Raw genomic sequence first — 17,003 nt, 5'->3', positions numbered from 1 at the left:
TTCTATCTGTGACATATCTGTCACTCCTACTTTGTGCCATCCTCACCACTTTAAATATTTCTTATTGGTTTCTGAAAAAGTATAAAACCACAGAAATAGCCCAAAGATAAAATTATAATCGTTGAGATTAATGATTGTGGTTGTTTTCATATTAAGACTAATTACCAAAAAATACTACAATGAAAAATTTCTTCTGAAAAGGCTGTATCTCAACAAAATGGGTCATGTCTTGAGATATGATTTCATACATAATAACTACGATTGTCCTGGCTTTATTTCTGAGGTGCAGCAATATGTGATGTTTAATATACTCCAAGCTAAGAAAACTGATGATTTGAAAGTATTTTGGTGTAATGGAGTACAGGAAAAAAGAGAAATACAGAATATTCGTATTTGAGGCTTACATATTATTTGTCAACAAGATGTAATGTTGAAGAAATAACTGTAACGTGTATTTCTGTCTAGAATTCAGGTGCATAAGAAACTTCAAAGAGTTAGAAGCATAGCTATTTGGAGGCAAACCTGAAACCTTTTAATGGGAAATAGGTCAGTGAGATGAATGCTTTTTGCTCAGTTGGTTGGACATTTACATTGTGGATTCAGGGTGACCACATGACCATCGAGCAAAGTTTCATTGACACATATTTTACTTTCTGAAAACTTTTAAGAATTGCCACCCACCTTCACTTCCTTGTATTTGCCTTAGGATCCTTACCTGTTTTTAACATTTTCCTCTCTTCTTTGCTTTGTATTAAGCTCATAAGATATCCTTCTCATTTCCCAGCGCTGTCCTACTGTGCAGGGGTTTAATGTAGTGTTTATTCCTCCAGCCTGTCATTCTTTGCTCTCCCTTCTTCACTTGCTCTACTACAGAGGCTGCCAGGTAGCTTTCAGTTTTCTAGGAACTTCGACCTTCCCAGCAGGTTTTGTTACACCCTACAAACAAAGGAAGAAGTTAGAACTGCAGCTCTTTTAAATGTCCAAACATCTTGTAACAAAGTGTGTATTAATAATGCCAGTTGGAACACATATTTTTTTCTTAAACTGTGGGAAAGCAGTCTTTTCTTTATAAAACTCTACATTCATTTTACTCTTCAGCCTGCTTCTGTCTGACCTTGTCAGCAAGAGAGAATTGCCAAGAGACACCATTGAGAGGCTGATAGGATCTACTTCAGAGATAGCAGAGTTTCAGGCCTTAAGTCTGTGTCTATATTAGTAAGTTAAACAATGCCTGAACATATTTCCATGTCTCTGCCACAGTTAATGTCTTTGCAAACCAACATTGTTCCAGAAGATTCCCAGACATTTATTTGACCGCCTCCATTAGACAAGCTTTATACAACCCCTCTGTTTTGGAGCATAAGTGACTGTGCTACAAAGATGTAGGATTATCCCACTTCCTGCATAGATGGAGGATTATCTCTGCCAGTTGATTTCAGGAAAAAGAAATATACTCAGGCATAGATGTAATTTAAGTATTCTATCTGCATGCTCTTTATTTCTTCTGCATTGTCCAACCTTCTCTCTTCATTGCAGTCTTCCAGTCTCAGCTTCAGTTTTTTTTTCTTCTTCCTGTTCGTCCTTTTGTCCTTCCTAACATACATATAGATTTAAATTTTATTGGCATGCTGTCTTCCAGCTTCTGTCCCTTCCTTCAGATGACCCTGTGAACTTACTGGTAGCGGGCAGTTCTCTGTCTGAAACAAACTACTTCAGGGAAGCCTTCCTTTTGTTTGCCCTTGGCTACTGTAATAATAAAAATAGAATAAAAATACAAGACTAGAATTTGAGTGATGCCTTAGCTGTCACTCTGCTGCAAGGAAGAAACTTGGTGAACAATTACATTTCTTTGTGGACTACATTTAAGCTTACTACTTGTTAAGAGAACAAATTAGAGGGAGTGATAAGGCCAGATTCTATGTTGGTTTTGTTAAATGATTCTAAATAGCTGTAAACATTTCTTTCTGTTTTGTCAGGATGGTGGTACTAGAATTGATCTTGGACATCACTTCAGTTCAAGGTTGAAGTTAAAAGCTCTTTTTGAGGCTTAGAAGAAGTAGGTGAGTACAGGTCACTTGTCATAAATCGAAGAGGATTTTTTTTTGCAACTTTCTTTTGTTCTGGAATTGCTGTTCTTGCTTACCAATCCAAATTCAAATATCTGGTCTCTGCTTTCCCTGATTCACTGTATGTATGTATGACTGTTTGTGTTATAACTAGATAGCAGAGACTGTCTGATTCATTTAGGATTTCCCTAAATGCTTTTTCAGCTTCTGCCATGAAAATAAGTGAAACCATGGTTATTTCACCAAAGTCTCTGGAACTCTGGAATTAACTTACACTGTACAGTTTCATTACATCAGCTGTATTAGGAGTATGATAATTAAGTTAATTTGTTTTGAAAATAGTTTTAGGCTTCATTTCTTGTAAAAAAATAACATTTTAAAAGGCAGCTACACAATAATAAATAGTGCACAAGTTTGGATATTCCTAGTCTCTTGACTGGATGATCTTTATTCCTCTGGTAACCAGGAATTCCATGATGTCAGGGACCATGAGTTCACACCTTGTTTCACTGTACTGTGTGTTAATAATCTGAACCTGCCTGGGACACCAGCTCTCAGTGGGTGTAGTGTCCCTGGACCCTTGGCATGGCTGCACTGAATGCCTTGCTTTGCTCCAGACCTTCACAGCTATCTTCAGTGAGTCATGTACAAGTGGCTAGCAGGTCTTTTTAACTTTGACACATCTGCAAAAGGAGAGACATCCTGAGAGAATTAATGTAAGATGAGAGCTTAGCAAGGCAGTCACATTTATTTTGGTTTGTTGCTATTGCAACAAAAAAATTAATCTGTATGTTGAGTGTTGCAGTTGTTCATATTCTACATATCCTACAGATGTAAAAAAAATTTTGAGATTATTCTGAGAACTTTTCAAATTCAAAATTTTTAGGTAGCATTTTAACATATGAATTGCAAAATATGGTCAGTTGGACTTGATTGTTTTTAAGATAAAGGCTTCAACATAGAACAAACTTACCATAATAGGAACTAGGCCAAATTGTTTCTACATACACCAGGAAGTAGAAACAAATACGTAAATACAAATTATATGCCAAGTGTATGCTAAGGTATTATGAGATAATCTGATATATCTATACACCATAATGTTGGTGTATCCATCTTAATGTACTGAGGTCTCTGGAAGGAAGGAAAAAGAAGCTGTTCCACAGGAGTTAGTGATGATGACAGTAATTAGTTTTGAAACTGCATTTATGACAAGTTTTTGAAGTTCTACCCTCTGTGAGGAAGCACAGCCCTTTTTAACCTAGTTCAAAGTAGTGTAATAGAAGACTGTTCTGGTATGTGTTTCACTGTGACTGTCTTCACTGGTAATTAGAAAGGAAAATTCCTTTATTCCAATTTAACTTCACCTTTTTCTGTGGAGTTAAGGCACTGGCTGGAAGACTACTGTATGAGTATAGTGAAGCCAGGAAAAGAAGAAAGGTTAGGTGTAGCAGTGTTGCAAGTCAAAGGATATACAGCTCTATACGGAGAAACTGTAGATATTGCTGGTATCATGTGCAAACCTTTATATGACTACATATGTTACTATGTAGTAATATATTTATTTGCAAGACAGTGTTTTTTTTTTCTTTCATTCTTCAGTAGAACAAACAGCAAGGAATATCAGATTCTTTGCTTTCTATGTAGCAATGGAAATATGGCTATATATAACTTTTATATAGTTATGTTAGATTGTTTTTCATTAGTGTCAGTATTTTGGAAAACTGAGAGAAACTGAAGTTTAGTAGAAACTGTAGGAATTGAATTCTGTTGAGTCAGCAAGAGTCTTTTAGTTTTTAAAGGATTTTTTTTGTGGAAGTTTACTATGTTCTGACACATAAGGTCCAAAGTGCAATGTAACTGACTTGTGCATCTATAACATTTTGGCAGCATAATTTTATTGAATTCCAGTATGTTGGAAACTTAAAGGTACATGAAAGAAAGTAGCTGCTACTCTGATTCCTCCATTATTTTCTTCTATAACTTTAAGTTAAATATGTTCTCTAAAAATGCTTCCTGTAAAGGAAGCCAAAATCTTTTTTGGCCTTTTTAGCATTGGTCTCTATTTCTTGCAGTGTGAAAGTGGAGAAGTAATGTTTTTGCAGTCAGTGAGGAAACAGTAGTAAATTTTGAATGCTAGTTCTTCAGTATGGTATTTAGAAATAATAGGTTCTTTTATGGCAGGATATGGTGTGTTTGCACTGATTGAAAACTGAGATTCAGTCATAAATGTAGTGGTAGATATGCATAAAAATAAAATTGCAATTATAAATACATTTTTAATCAGCAGAGAGAAAAAATCTGTTTGGTTTTTGTCCTCTGAATGGAACAATTAACATTTTAGGAGTAGGCTTTTCTAAAACTGAGAACAGAGCTCAGAGGAATGTGAAAGTGTAGAAAAAAAGTTCTGTTTTCTGACTGATGACTTAAATAGACAATTTTGAGATTGCTAGTGATACATTTACATCTGTGTTTTCTGAGTTACTCAGGCTTTGAAAAAACTGACTAAATTCTGGTGTTAATGATTATTAAATTGATTTAGGTCTTCTGTGTTGTCAGTTTGGAGGAGACTGTGCTCATTCCCATTTCTTTCTGGTACTACAGGAAACAAAAACTTGAAACATCACAACTCATATACATGTGTATGCATCCATTTTGTATACTACTAAATATTCAGTCTATCTGTATATGTTTATTTTGTAGAGGGTAAACATAATTATCCTGTTAGATTTCTACAGAAAGGTATCTCATATAGGTATCTTGCATCTGAACTGAAATTCTCTCAAGAATTATGTAAGGGCTCATTGCTGGGGACCATGTTGATGACCAACATGTGAAAGATACGATGTTTTCCACTAGCTGCATAAGGGATTGGCATTAACTTTGTCCGCAAGGAAGTTTAACCCTTTCACACATCTGGTCAGAAGGCAAGGGAGTTCTAATACTTCCATAAGTGAATGAAAGGAGGATATAAATACATATATATAATGCTGAAAGAAAAAGATGGTGTCTGGTTTGTACGAATTAGGTGGGGTTTGATGGGCTTTGTCTTTAATGTGGTTTCTAACAGGAAGAATTGGAAACATAAACAGTACTTTATATTTTAATGGAATTGTATTAGAACAGAGACCCTATTTATGGTAGAATTTAGAATAATTTTTCCAGGGTGATTTTGAATAGCTATAAATTGTTGATTTGGGGGGAATCTGAAGTCAACTTTTGTCAAAAAGTAGCGCACACTGATAGAATTGAATTTGTGACCTGGAAATATGAGGCAGTAAATTTTTGCTATGATTATTATACATAACATCAAACTGTGGATCTAAAGTGGCCAGTTTTTCAATTCAGCTAAACAATAAGTAAAGCCTTAATGGTCTGATTTGCTGGGAAGAGCACTGTTGCAACAATCTGCTTTTAACAGCCCATATAAAATATGGACTCGCCTCAGTTATTACAGAGTTTTGCTTTGGGAGGTACTTTTGTAGCATCTAGGATTGATGCTCCACATTTGTTGGAATTAGTCCTTAATGACACTGTCTTTAAAAATGAGTTATTGCATAAACACACTGATTGTTTTGTGGTTTCTAGCACAGAATTTTTAAGGAAAAGCTAGTTGAAACCTGATGTGTTTTTTTCAGCTCTATGAAATAAGGAGAAAATGGTGTGCATCTTAATAATTTTATGATTCTTTTTCCTATGTGACATGAATGAGAGAGGTGAGAACTCTTAATTTTTAACTGAACTGAATTCAGGTTTCTAAACGTGGCCTGGTTGAGAACAGAGGACCATTACTGTAGTTGTCATGTAAAATGAAGTTGGAGTCTGAATCTCCTTTTTAGCTGTCAGCTTTATTAAGGAGCTACTAGTGTGTTGAACTAGGCACACACATTATATAAGCGCTGTATGGCAGTATCTGAGGAGAATTTTCTCTCTCCTCACTGCTGCTTTATTAGGTCTTGCTCAGTCATTCACTGTTGCCCCGTCTCACTCCGGCTTTCTGGCTGCAGCTCACAGCGTTGTAGGTCTAATGTAGATTGACGCCTTTGCCAGAGGACTGATTGAAACTTGTGTCTCATAGTTGCTAATGCTCACTCAACCATTTTATTGAAGATAAAGTAAATAAAATAGATTGCCATATGAGAATTCTCTGAAATCAAATGGAATAATTTGACAGGTTTAAGCCCATGAAAAAACCAGAGCGTTGAAACAGATGGGAATACTTTTTATGCACAATATACCACGAAAAGGTGTCTACTGGCTCGCTGTTACATTGTTAATGCCTTTACCAAAATTATAATTGTTGAAAATATAATTTCCATTGGTGTTTAAATTGTTACTTCTTTCAAACAGATGGATTATTTTTGATATATAAGTAATGGATATACTGATTTTATCTTCTTATTGCTTTTGATTCTTTAAGACACTGGTGATAGATAACCAGTCTCTTAAAATTTAATTTTAAAAAAAAAGTATTTGAGAAAATAATTCTGTGAAGTGCAAAATAGATTGTTACTTTTATAGGTTTTTAATAATCATTAAGTGACATAATTTTGAACGCTACAGATAAAGTTGCTTAAAAAAGCCCTAACATTTCTAAAAGTTGAGCAGTACAATACAAAAGAACTACGCGGTGCTAAAGTTATTGTGACAGACTGCTCAGAATAGTGGTCAACAAGTCCCAAATATTCTTCACAACATTTTTAAATATTCTGTAGATAAGCATTGTAGTATGTCTGTGCTATTTTCAGAAATAAGACAATACATAATAATGTGACTAAAGACACAATAGATGGCATCTGACTTTAATCTTTTTTTTTTTTTTTTCTTCAAGAAAGCAAGACACACTTGTATTTTAGTTTAGGATAATAAGTTACGTCAAACTCAGAGTTAATAAAGGAAATAAATACAAAAGGAGTTAAAAGATATCAACAAAGTTGGCAGATGCAGCCTTGGTTTACCGCTTGGAAACAAAGTCATTTAAATGTCCAGTATTATTTTTCAATTTTCTTTATGTTTAAACAAATCTTCTCTTTTTTGGAGTGGAGAGGAGAGGGATTTTATGTATCAATTTTATTTCATTTTTTGAAGTTAAGAAATTGATTGTAAAAGATTGTGCTATTTGTACTTTTGGATGGGGTGCTAGTGAGATTTCATGGATATTGGGTAAGAAATAAATGATGAATGAGCTATTTGAAAATAACCTGCAGGGGTGAGTTGACAGACTAGAAAAACATAGTAAGGATGGATTTCCAGGTGAAATGTTAGCCAGAATGCACAGCTAGTTGTGGTGATGCATGCAGTGGCAGGGATGGTCAAAACCATATTTTCAGTAAGACTGTGAATAAACCTAAGAATAAACCGAAGATGTGAATTATACTCTTCTTTTATCCCATCCTGTATGTATTTTTAAGAGCGAAAAATACTCTACTTTGCTTATAAGGCAGAGCACTGGCCTCAGGTCTTTTTCTCTTGTTGTCATGCTGATGACTTTATGTGGCCAAATTCTTAATGCTCTCAAAGCGGTTCCAGACTTATAATTTCAACATTTACCCTATGGTACTCTTTCTGTTCATTCAGTAGGATAAAAGGGTCATCAACAGCTTTGTCTTTCTTTGGGACAGAATAGAGGAAGACACAACTGTGCCAAAAGTCCCTGTTTTAACCCTTTCATTTTCAATATCTGAAGTTTTAGAGGGAGCAGAGAAAATTAATTTAGTTGCTGTTAATTATATACATAGAATTACTTTTTTTTTTTTCTTTCTTTCTTTTTTTTTTTTTATTTCTTTCCCTGTGGTAGGAGGGCCAAGAGAAAGAATCCCTGCTCATTTCCATGTTACGTAGCCTTTCTTTCTCTCACAGGTTTTTCTACTTAAATTGTAAAGCCATTATGCCCTTAGCAAGATCTTGGGGAAAAAAGGCTGAGGCACGTGAGCGCTCCAACATAGATTGATTTAGACGGAATAAAAGCAGGTTTTATCAAGAGAAAAGGAAGCCTCAACAGTAGTTTACTTGGGATTTCTCTAAAACTTAAGAAAATCAAGTATTATTTCCCATATTGCTCAGAACAACTTATTTGTGCTGTTTTTCTCAGCATGGTCTCTTATTTGACTATATCTGAAGTCATTCTGAAAGACTGATTTTTATGTTACTATTTCCTATGTTCTTCAGCAGCACAGTGAAAAAATTATCTGTATTTCTGACATGCTTTTGAAGCTACCTTATCCAGAAATCATTCTATGATAAATGTGAGGAACTAGCTATTTTAAATCCTTATTTAAAAAATAAATTAATGTAGGCAATAAAGAAAGCAGTTCAGTACACGTAACTACCTATGGAAGAAATAGCATCACATGTAATTCATGAAAATAAATGGGATCTTGAAAATGGAATAGATGTTTATTTGATTGCTTTGAGAGTTAGCCTCCCTAAAAAGCTGATTTGAAATGAGTTTTGTATTAGTAAGTGGTGCTTGTTAACTGTCTTGGGGAGTGATCTCTTCTCTGGAAAATGCATTATGGGATCTAGGAAAGAAAGAGGTAATTTTTTTTTTTTTTAATGTGGCTGCTGTCATCTAGAAATCGGACAGAGATCACTGTCCCTCAGGAACTAGGCCTCAGAATTTTGAACGTAGTCTGTAAAACAGCTATTTAGTGGTAATTGCCAGTCACAGCCTGTAGAAGACAGGTTTTTACTGGTGATTTAGTGGGGAAAACTATGCTTAACTGCATAATTTTTTTTTTTTTTTTGTATATAAATTCAGATGTTCACTTTTTTTTTTTTTAAAAAAAATTATTTATTTTTCTTTTTTTTTCCCCCTGAGTTGTCTAGGGAAGCAAAACAGGTTAAGTTTTGGTTCATGTGGTGGTTCTGGTTCTACATCCAAACATAAATATATAGATTCGAGTACCTCTATATAAATTTCATTTAATTATGACAGATCCAGTGAAGGTTTTGAAAAAAAAAACCAAACCAAACAAACTACCAGGCATGTAATCTGAGGCCACAGAGTTAAAACTACTTGGTATAGTTTGCACAATATATGTGGATTCTCAAGAATAAGGTGTGGGACATGGTACCTCAGTGTGTAAAATATAGAAATTTAATTCTAGAATCTGTATACTTTGTTTAGGTGTAGTTTTATAGGCAATAGCACTAATGGGAAATGGACTGTGATTTTAACTCAATGTGTTTATGCTTGAGGGAAAAATTAAATTTTGTTTTAGATCTGTTGGGATCCATAGATATATATGTAGACAAATATACAGTTTCTGTCTGTAATTGAATTTTCAGCCTAATATAATTTTGTGTTATTTGGGTGAAGCTATTTACTAAACACTTCAATTTAGAGTGGATGGATAGTGTGCTATGACAAAGACATGAGACCTCATGTCTTAAATGTTTTGCAGCTAATTTGAAACTAATATTTATTATCTGCATGCTACCATCAAGTTGGGAAATGTTTAGCTTTCTTCCTTTCAAGATGAAAATTTTCTCACATGGCCATTTGTCATTCATTTTTCTTAGTTTTCTCTTTGCGATAAGATACATTTTCATAATGTGCTGCAAATCCAGTTCTCATTGTCCATCACTTAATAAAAAATTAGAACTACATCATATACAAAATTTCTGTGCAGTTCAGTCAAAGGCTTTTAGCTTTAGGTAGATGGGTTTTTTTCTGAAATTTGATTGTTGCTACTTTTTAAAAAATTATAAATTCAGGATTTTGTAATCTTTGCATCATCATCCTTCACTTTCTTCTTTAATGGAATTTTACTTTTATGACTCCTTCTTCTTAAAAACATACAAACAATAAATAAAAAATCAACAAAAAACCCCAGCCCAACAAAACAAACTTCTATACTGAAATTTTGCCTCAGGCCAGTTTCTCTCTGCTGGTTAAGTGGACTAAATGAATGACAACATTGTTACTTACTTTATTTTTAAAAAATAAGGTTGAAATGTTGAACTGAATTACTGAGTGAATGGAAAAATATTTAAAGTTTTCTCTTATGATGGAATTGTTTTACATTTGCTTTTTTGAGCAGTAGTATTAGCAAGAATGTGGAACATAAGTATTTCTATTTGTGAATTTTTCATCTTCACTGTAGAAGTATTAAACTCACCATTATTGATAATCCTTTTAACTAAAGCACATACTTATTTAATGAACAGGTACTTTAGTTCTGGGCATATTTTCCCTCTCTCCAAAGTTCATTATTGTTCCTCTACCAGAAGTTCTGTTTGCATCCTTTCTTGTTTCTCTTCTTCAACCTGTCAAAAAGGATGTGGAAAGGATGCCCAGCTGATGCCATAGAAAATCCATAACAGTTTAAACCACGCTCCTTGGCTCTGCATTAAAGTTACTCATATGGTCGTTTTGCCAGCTCTTGAGTGGCAACAGGCAGCTCTGGCATTGGGAAGGTAACAAAGCGTAGGGGAGGGAAGGAGCAGCCTTAACTGCTGCAGCTGTTTTCTAAGTGAGCATATGTTAAAGCCCTTGAGCCTCCACAGAACATCTTTTCCCAGGTCAGTGCTTAATTCACATGTGTAATATTCCCCTAAAGTTTGATCTAAGCACCTGCTGATTTGTTTTTCTAAGGGAACTTGTTCTATTGTACAAGTCCCACAGTTATTTACTTATCATAAAGTCACCCTGGGACATTATCCTGAAAGTATAATGGAATAGTCCAGTTCCTTATGGTAAAAGTGACATTTCCCCCTTGATTTTTTGCATGTTGGGCTTTTAGAAAAATGAGTATTTGCTATTTCTCTGTCTCTAGAAAATTATCTGAATACTGTACATTTGGACATTATTAGAAATGGAGATATGAAGAGGAATTGTCACCTATATTATTTTATTTTTGCAATTCAGAAATATTTTTCATTAAAGATATTTTAAATTTATTTGATTTATTAGGTCTGAAAAACCTATATATTGGATGGATTGAATGTATTTGATTGGATAGTATTTTTAAGTTATTGTGTTACAAACTTGAATATCCTGGACAATACTTAAAAGATCCCAAAAGATAGAGCATGTGATTTAATTACCTCTTTTTCGTTTTGCAAACTTGACCTCTGTTCTCAGCCTTGAGACAGAGAAAGACAAAGTACTGTGAGCAACTGGCAGTTGATATTACGAAGGTGTCATCTCCCACATCCTTCTCAGATCCCATAGTAGTGGCCAGTCTGCTGCATGGATGTGGGACTTTCCAGTAAAACTCTGTCCTTTGGTGGTTGCATTCATCTGCTGCATTACTTCTTTAGATGCCCCGTAAAAATCCTCTTTCAGCTTCTGCCCCAGTGACCTCTCTTTGCAGATTAGCTCTAGCTGTGCAGAAGCACCTGTAGCAACACTGGGACACTGGCCTCAGTAGGCTGAGGCTGGTTTTTGAGAGTGGCTGGCTTGCTCCTCTGTAAGACAGCACTGGCACGGTCAAGTAGGCTGTTACTGGGTGTGTTTAGTTATTGCATGTATTGATTGTGTGTTTGTGCAATTCAAGATTTGTGAGAGTTGATTGGATCTGTCCCAGTTTGTTTTTGAGAAAGATGTTCAATGTTTTCTTAATAAAAAGCGATTTCTTCGCTTTCGAGGAAAATAATTCAAGGAAAATCCTAAGATATTCCTTAATATTTGGGATGTGATTTGGGCTGTGAAGGCTGGTGATAGCTTGCATGAAGACGGAGGTATTTGTTCTTTCTGACAATGAAGGTCTTGATTTATGGTAACCCATAAGGCCACGCTGAAGATGTACGTGAATAGATGCTGTCTTTTCTAGAAACCACGTTTGACAGAGGTATTAGCTATTGAGGCAAGTGATTTTCACTTGTTAGTCTGTAGTAGAAACTATCTTTGGTGTGAATATTTGATTGCCTTTGCAACTTAAAAATTTAAAGGCAAAATAGAAAATTGTTTGTGAATTTACAGTTGTCTTCTGTATTAGGTTTCTTCTTTATTTAATATTTTGGATTTATTTCTAGTGTCAGACATTTAAATTATTACCATATAATAATAGATAATATTTCCAAATTAATGCGTAAGTTGACAAACACTGTTAGTGTCTTCAAAACGCTGTTAAGTGTCTTCAAACAGTTGAAATGGATGTACTTTGTGTCTAAAAAATTGTCAGTTTCCTATAACTTTACAGGAAGTTGTCAAGGAGGTTTTTTTATTTCTTAGTGCTTTGACACATTTTAGATTTGCTCTATGTACTGTTCATTTCCCTTAATCTAATAACTTTGCTAGTTATTTGCACTATACTGGTGAGCGGCTACTTCCCTGTAAGGTTAAAAATGAAGATTATAATAGATTATATGAAGATTATAATAGGACCACAGGATGGAAGAAATATTTCTCTTGTATATTCAAACTGCCTAATAGGAGTGAAAAACACGTTCCATAATTTGGGTTTGCTGTGTAATATGATAGTTGCTGTTAGGTACAACTTCTGTGTTGCAAATACAAAAAAAATTAAAACCAAGAAAAAAAATAGGTTTGATCTCATTTGACCTTTCTGACGTTCAGTCAGTTAGAAGGTTTGTAAGATGTTTAATTACCAAATGGTATGATCATTATTCATCTCATCATTTGATATATAACGTCAAGTGAATTGCCTCCCTGGAGTGCACTGTGTTTCACAGATCAATAGATTTAGTAAGAGCTTGAAGGAGAGCTTTATACATTCATAGAAAAGAAGGAAAAGTATATCCTCCTTGTAAAATGGCTTATGTAGTTATTCTCTGAGCTTTACAGATTTACTGTTTTATTTACGTATCAGGAATGCAAACTCCTGTAACATAAAAGCATTTATTAAAATATTTTAAACCTCTTTATAAAAAAAATTAAAAATATTGCTGTCCTACTCTATGTAATCGACTAGCTTTAAGTCAGTCCTGACCAGCATCATTTATTTATTTAACTAATTATACTTATTAAAGCAGATTTTTTGCTTTGACACACCGGCACATGGTATGATAAAAGGCTGTCTAAGTACAATAGACACTACTGCTTACGCTGTTCAAATTTTTGGTTTCTGCATTTGTAAATAGATATGGTTAGTCTTAACTGATTTGGGTGGTTTAATGTGTGTAGAGTTTTGAGGTTTTTCCCATTCTTTGTGTCAAGGATATTTATGCACACTTCCAGAGAAAAGGGTCAAGCTTGTTACTAATTGACTAATTGAATATCTATGAATTTTTGAAAAATATTATGATAATTTATAATTAATTGTATAAAGGATGATTACATAAAGGATGCTTCATGTTTCCCTGGGCTTTTTTGAATATATTATATAACTCCTGTCCACTACAGATGAACAATCTTTGAACATGTCTGTCTGATTTCTTAGCATTGATAGAAGGGTTTTTCAAATGACTAAAAGAGACTTCTACGAGTGCTCAAGCACTGGTATTTGTTGCTGGTTTTCTTCTGTAAGTTTTACATGCTTGATTAGCTGTTTTGACTTACCAGCTTTCTGCTTAAAAAGTAAAAAACCAAAATTATATTTCCTCTTTAACTTTTATTAACAAAGGTAAGCATTTTAGCTTAAATTTATGTCTTGTTGTTTGTCCTTGCATCAGTCAGGCATTGAGGTAACTACATTTCAGCTAAGCAAATCTTCCCTGCTGCGGGACAGAGGCAACATTTACTTGAAAATTCTGCTCTCTTATTCATCTGTCACTTATAACCCATCATCTGCTCAAAGATTAATTTGAATTGTGAACAATATCTAAGCTTCCTTAATCCCTTGCTCTTGTCCTTTTTCTTGAGCTGCTGTACTGTGACGGAAAGGCCATAATTCTGAAGCTTCTTATTCCTCAGGCCTACCTAAAGTAACTCCCATTGGGAGCCAATTGATGTTTCAGCAAGGAAATTCTTACCTGTTTCCGAGAACAACCTGGAAAAATTGTCAGGAGACATTCACACTCTTAGATGTTCACGCTGTGGAATTCTTGTAAATGTAAAATCTAATTTGTCTGGCTTCTTCACACCAGCATTGTTCAAGGTCAGATGAAATTGTGTGAAATACAAGGCAGCATTTCTGAGATTTCATTTCCTTTCTCTTTATGCAAAACCATTTTTCACCAGATTAGCAAATCAAATATGAAAGTAATTCATTAACAAGGTAAATTGTGATATATACTTAGCATCTTTAAGAACTGTACATATCAATAGTTATCTCTTCCAGGACAATCTTGTTAAAGCAGAATTCATTTGTTGCTGTTTGCATTTATTTCTCCATATATATTTACTGTTATCAGTAAATAGCTTAATGTGATATGTACTTGAAGTGTGAAGTCCATTTTGGATGAAAAATAATAGAAACATTTGATTTTGGAATAATTTTTGTCATAGTTTGGTAGTTGCTTTAGATGTTAGGGTAAAGAGCTCATTACCAACAAAGTACAGCAACACTCTTGGGTACTGTGTTCAGTTTAAGAGGATGTGGTGGTCTGTGGGTGCATCTGGAGGAGGGCACCAAAACTGGTGATGAGGCTGGAGGAAATGTCCCATGAGGAGTGGCCAAGGACTTTGTGTTCATCACATTTGAGAAAAGGCTGAGGAGTGACCTCATTGCTCTGTACAGCCTCCCGAGGAGGGGAAGGGCAGATGGAGCAGGTGATCACTTCTCCCTGGGATCCAATGATAGGACTAGTGGGAATACTTCAAGGATGCACCTCGGATATCTGAATGGACATTTGGAAACATTTCTCTATGGAGGGGTTGGTCAAACGCTGAAGCAGACTTCCTAAAATGGTGGTGCATGTCCCAAGCCTGTCAGTGTTTATGCTATCCTTAGTAACATTTAAATTGAATTGGTCAGGCAGCTGGGTTAGAGGATAGTTGTAGGTCCCCTTCCAGCTGAAAATAGTCTGTGCTCTGCTCTGCTATCCTGTAGAATCATAGAATCACTAAGGTTGGAAAAGACCTCACCCAGTCTATGCTATGCTTTTCTAGACAGCTGTGGTAGCAGTCACAAATTATTTGTTCTTGTAGTATTTTTATGAAGAGTTTGCAGAGGTTTGAGTATGGAAATTGAGTTTGTTCTTTCCAGACAGTATTCCTGAAAATTTCTTCAGTAAAAGTTATATGCTGACAAGGTTCCTAAAGCATCGCTTTTGTTGTCCTGACATCCCATAGTGACAGGAAGGCAGAAACAAGAGGGAAAGGCAGGTGCACTTATGTTCGGGGTCTGTCCTCACCCACTCAAGATACTGGAACTCAAAAAGCTTCCTAGACCTTTCAGAGGGACATTAATATAGTGTTTTGTCATATCTCCTTTGGATCTGTTATGAAGTAAAAGAATCAGTATGGAATGCATTAAGTAAGATCAACTTTTGGAAGATCAACTTTCCTGGAGTATCTAGAAACATTTGCCAGATATAAATGTAAGTTTATTCTGTATGATGCCATTTTGAGCTAAAAAAGAGAGCTAAGGAAACAACATATATTTATTTAGAAAATAATCTGGAGTATTACACATTAATGTCTATTTTTTGTATCTTATGTGTTTAAAGCAACAAGTAATGGTGTTTACAATAAGAGGTTTGCATAATTGGAGTTGAGGACAAGGAAACCCTCTTACAAAAACAATTTAAACCCCAATTCCTTCACAAAAGGAGAAAAGAATCTTGAGAGCCCTAAAATTCCTTCAGAAATCAAGCTCAGGACAAATAGAGGAAAATCATCGTAATTTGTATCCAGAAACATAAAAACTCCCATAAAAAGTAAGTTACCATAGCTATCTTCCTAAAAAAAGGTAGCTGTACAATTCAAAAACTTGTGAAGTAAGAAGTCTTGGTTGTTTTCCCTCCATAGCATTAATGTACATTCATTCACAGCCGTAGTTAATGTGCACTGCAATGAGAGATGTAGGTAAAGCTTGTGGTGACTCAATTTTGCAAATAAGTTACTGATAGATTTTGCTTTTGCGGAAGAAAGGGACTGTGGATTCATTGATGTCCAAATTGTATCCAAGTTGAATAGCTTGTTTATCCCTTGTTTTGCCGTTTGGTTAAAAACTGCTTTTGGAAACCCCATAGCCATGAATCTGTGACTTTACCTCTAAGATTTACTTTGTCACAACTGGAAAATATTACCTTAAAAACACACGGTGTACAGGCATGGTGAAAATGTTATGTTTTGAGTTTTTCACTCCTTTTTCCACAAGTATTTGTATGCTGATATTTAAGAAGAAATTTACTACAGAAATTTTAGGAAAATTGATTTGATTTTGATAATCTTCTAAAGTTTAAAGCATTTGTTTATTCTACTTAACTGGAATTGGAGTGTGATAGTAGGATAGGACAAATCTATAGGTAAGATTTCACATGGGTCCTCATAACGTTCTTCCCTTCAAAAATCAAACCATCAAACAAAAAGCAACATCCTCCCTCAGAAGAAAACTCCAAAATAACCCCAAAGCAAACCCTCCCCCTCCACCTAACCTACAAAAAAACTCCCAACAAACCCGAACTAAAACACCTGAAAGAACCGCACAAGACCAAAACTCAGAAAACCACTATGCGATGTTGTATGTTCTAAATTGTTTTGTAGTTAGAATAACAGTCATAGTTTAGGTACGTCTACTAGAGGTACCTTTAATCCCACTGTTTTTTGGAAAGCGGGAAGTGTGTAGGAACTATAGCACAATCCTAACTACTACCGTGTAAATCCATCTGTGACAATGCGTGTGCTTACCTGTTGAAATGCATGTTACTGTGTTTTATGGGTGTCTGTACCACTGAATTAACTTACTATTTATTATACTCTTATGTCCTGAGGATGTATCCTGTAAAGCCTTAAGCAAGATCTCTCATCCCTGGCGTTCTTCCTTCTTTTCATACCGGAGATATTATTTGAGAGTTTGTTATCTCCTTTTACTATTTATTGTGATTACCTAAGTAGCCATGGAGCACTTAAGAAAAATGTTGCCT

The 17,003-nt window shown here is 34.9% G+C and overlaps 1 protein-coding gene across 1 annotated transcript in view; it reads left to right on the top strand.

Annotated features, from left to right (window-relative positions):
* Nucleotides 1–17,003, top strand: part of FOXP2 (forkhead box P2) — a 403,711-nt gene that overhangs the window by 116,689 nt on the left and 270,019 nt on the right. Inside the window, 1 exon segment of the mRNA XM_058420110.1 lies at nucleotides 1,977–2,060. The gene's annotated coding sequence lies outside the window, so the exon portion shown is untranslated.

Source organism: Hirundo rustica, chromosome 4 (assembly GCF_015227805.2).
Source record: "Hirundo rustica isolate bHirRus1 chromosome 4, bHirRus1.pri.v3, whole genome shotgun sequence".
Classification (NCBI taxonomy): Eukaryota; Metazoa; Chordata; class Aves; order Passeriformes; family Hirundinidae; genus Hirundo; species Hirundo rustica.
The sequence above is the reverse complement of the archived record's forward strand: the minus strand, read 5'-3'. Positions and strand labels throughout refer to the sequence as shown.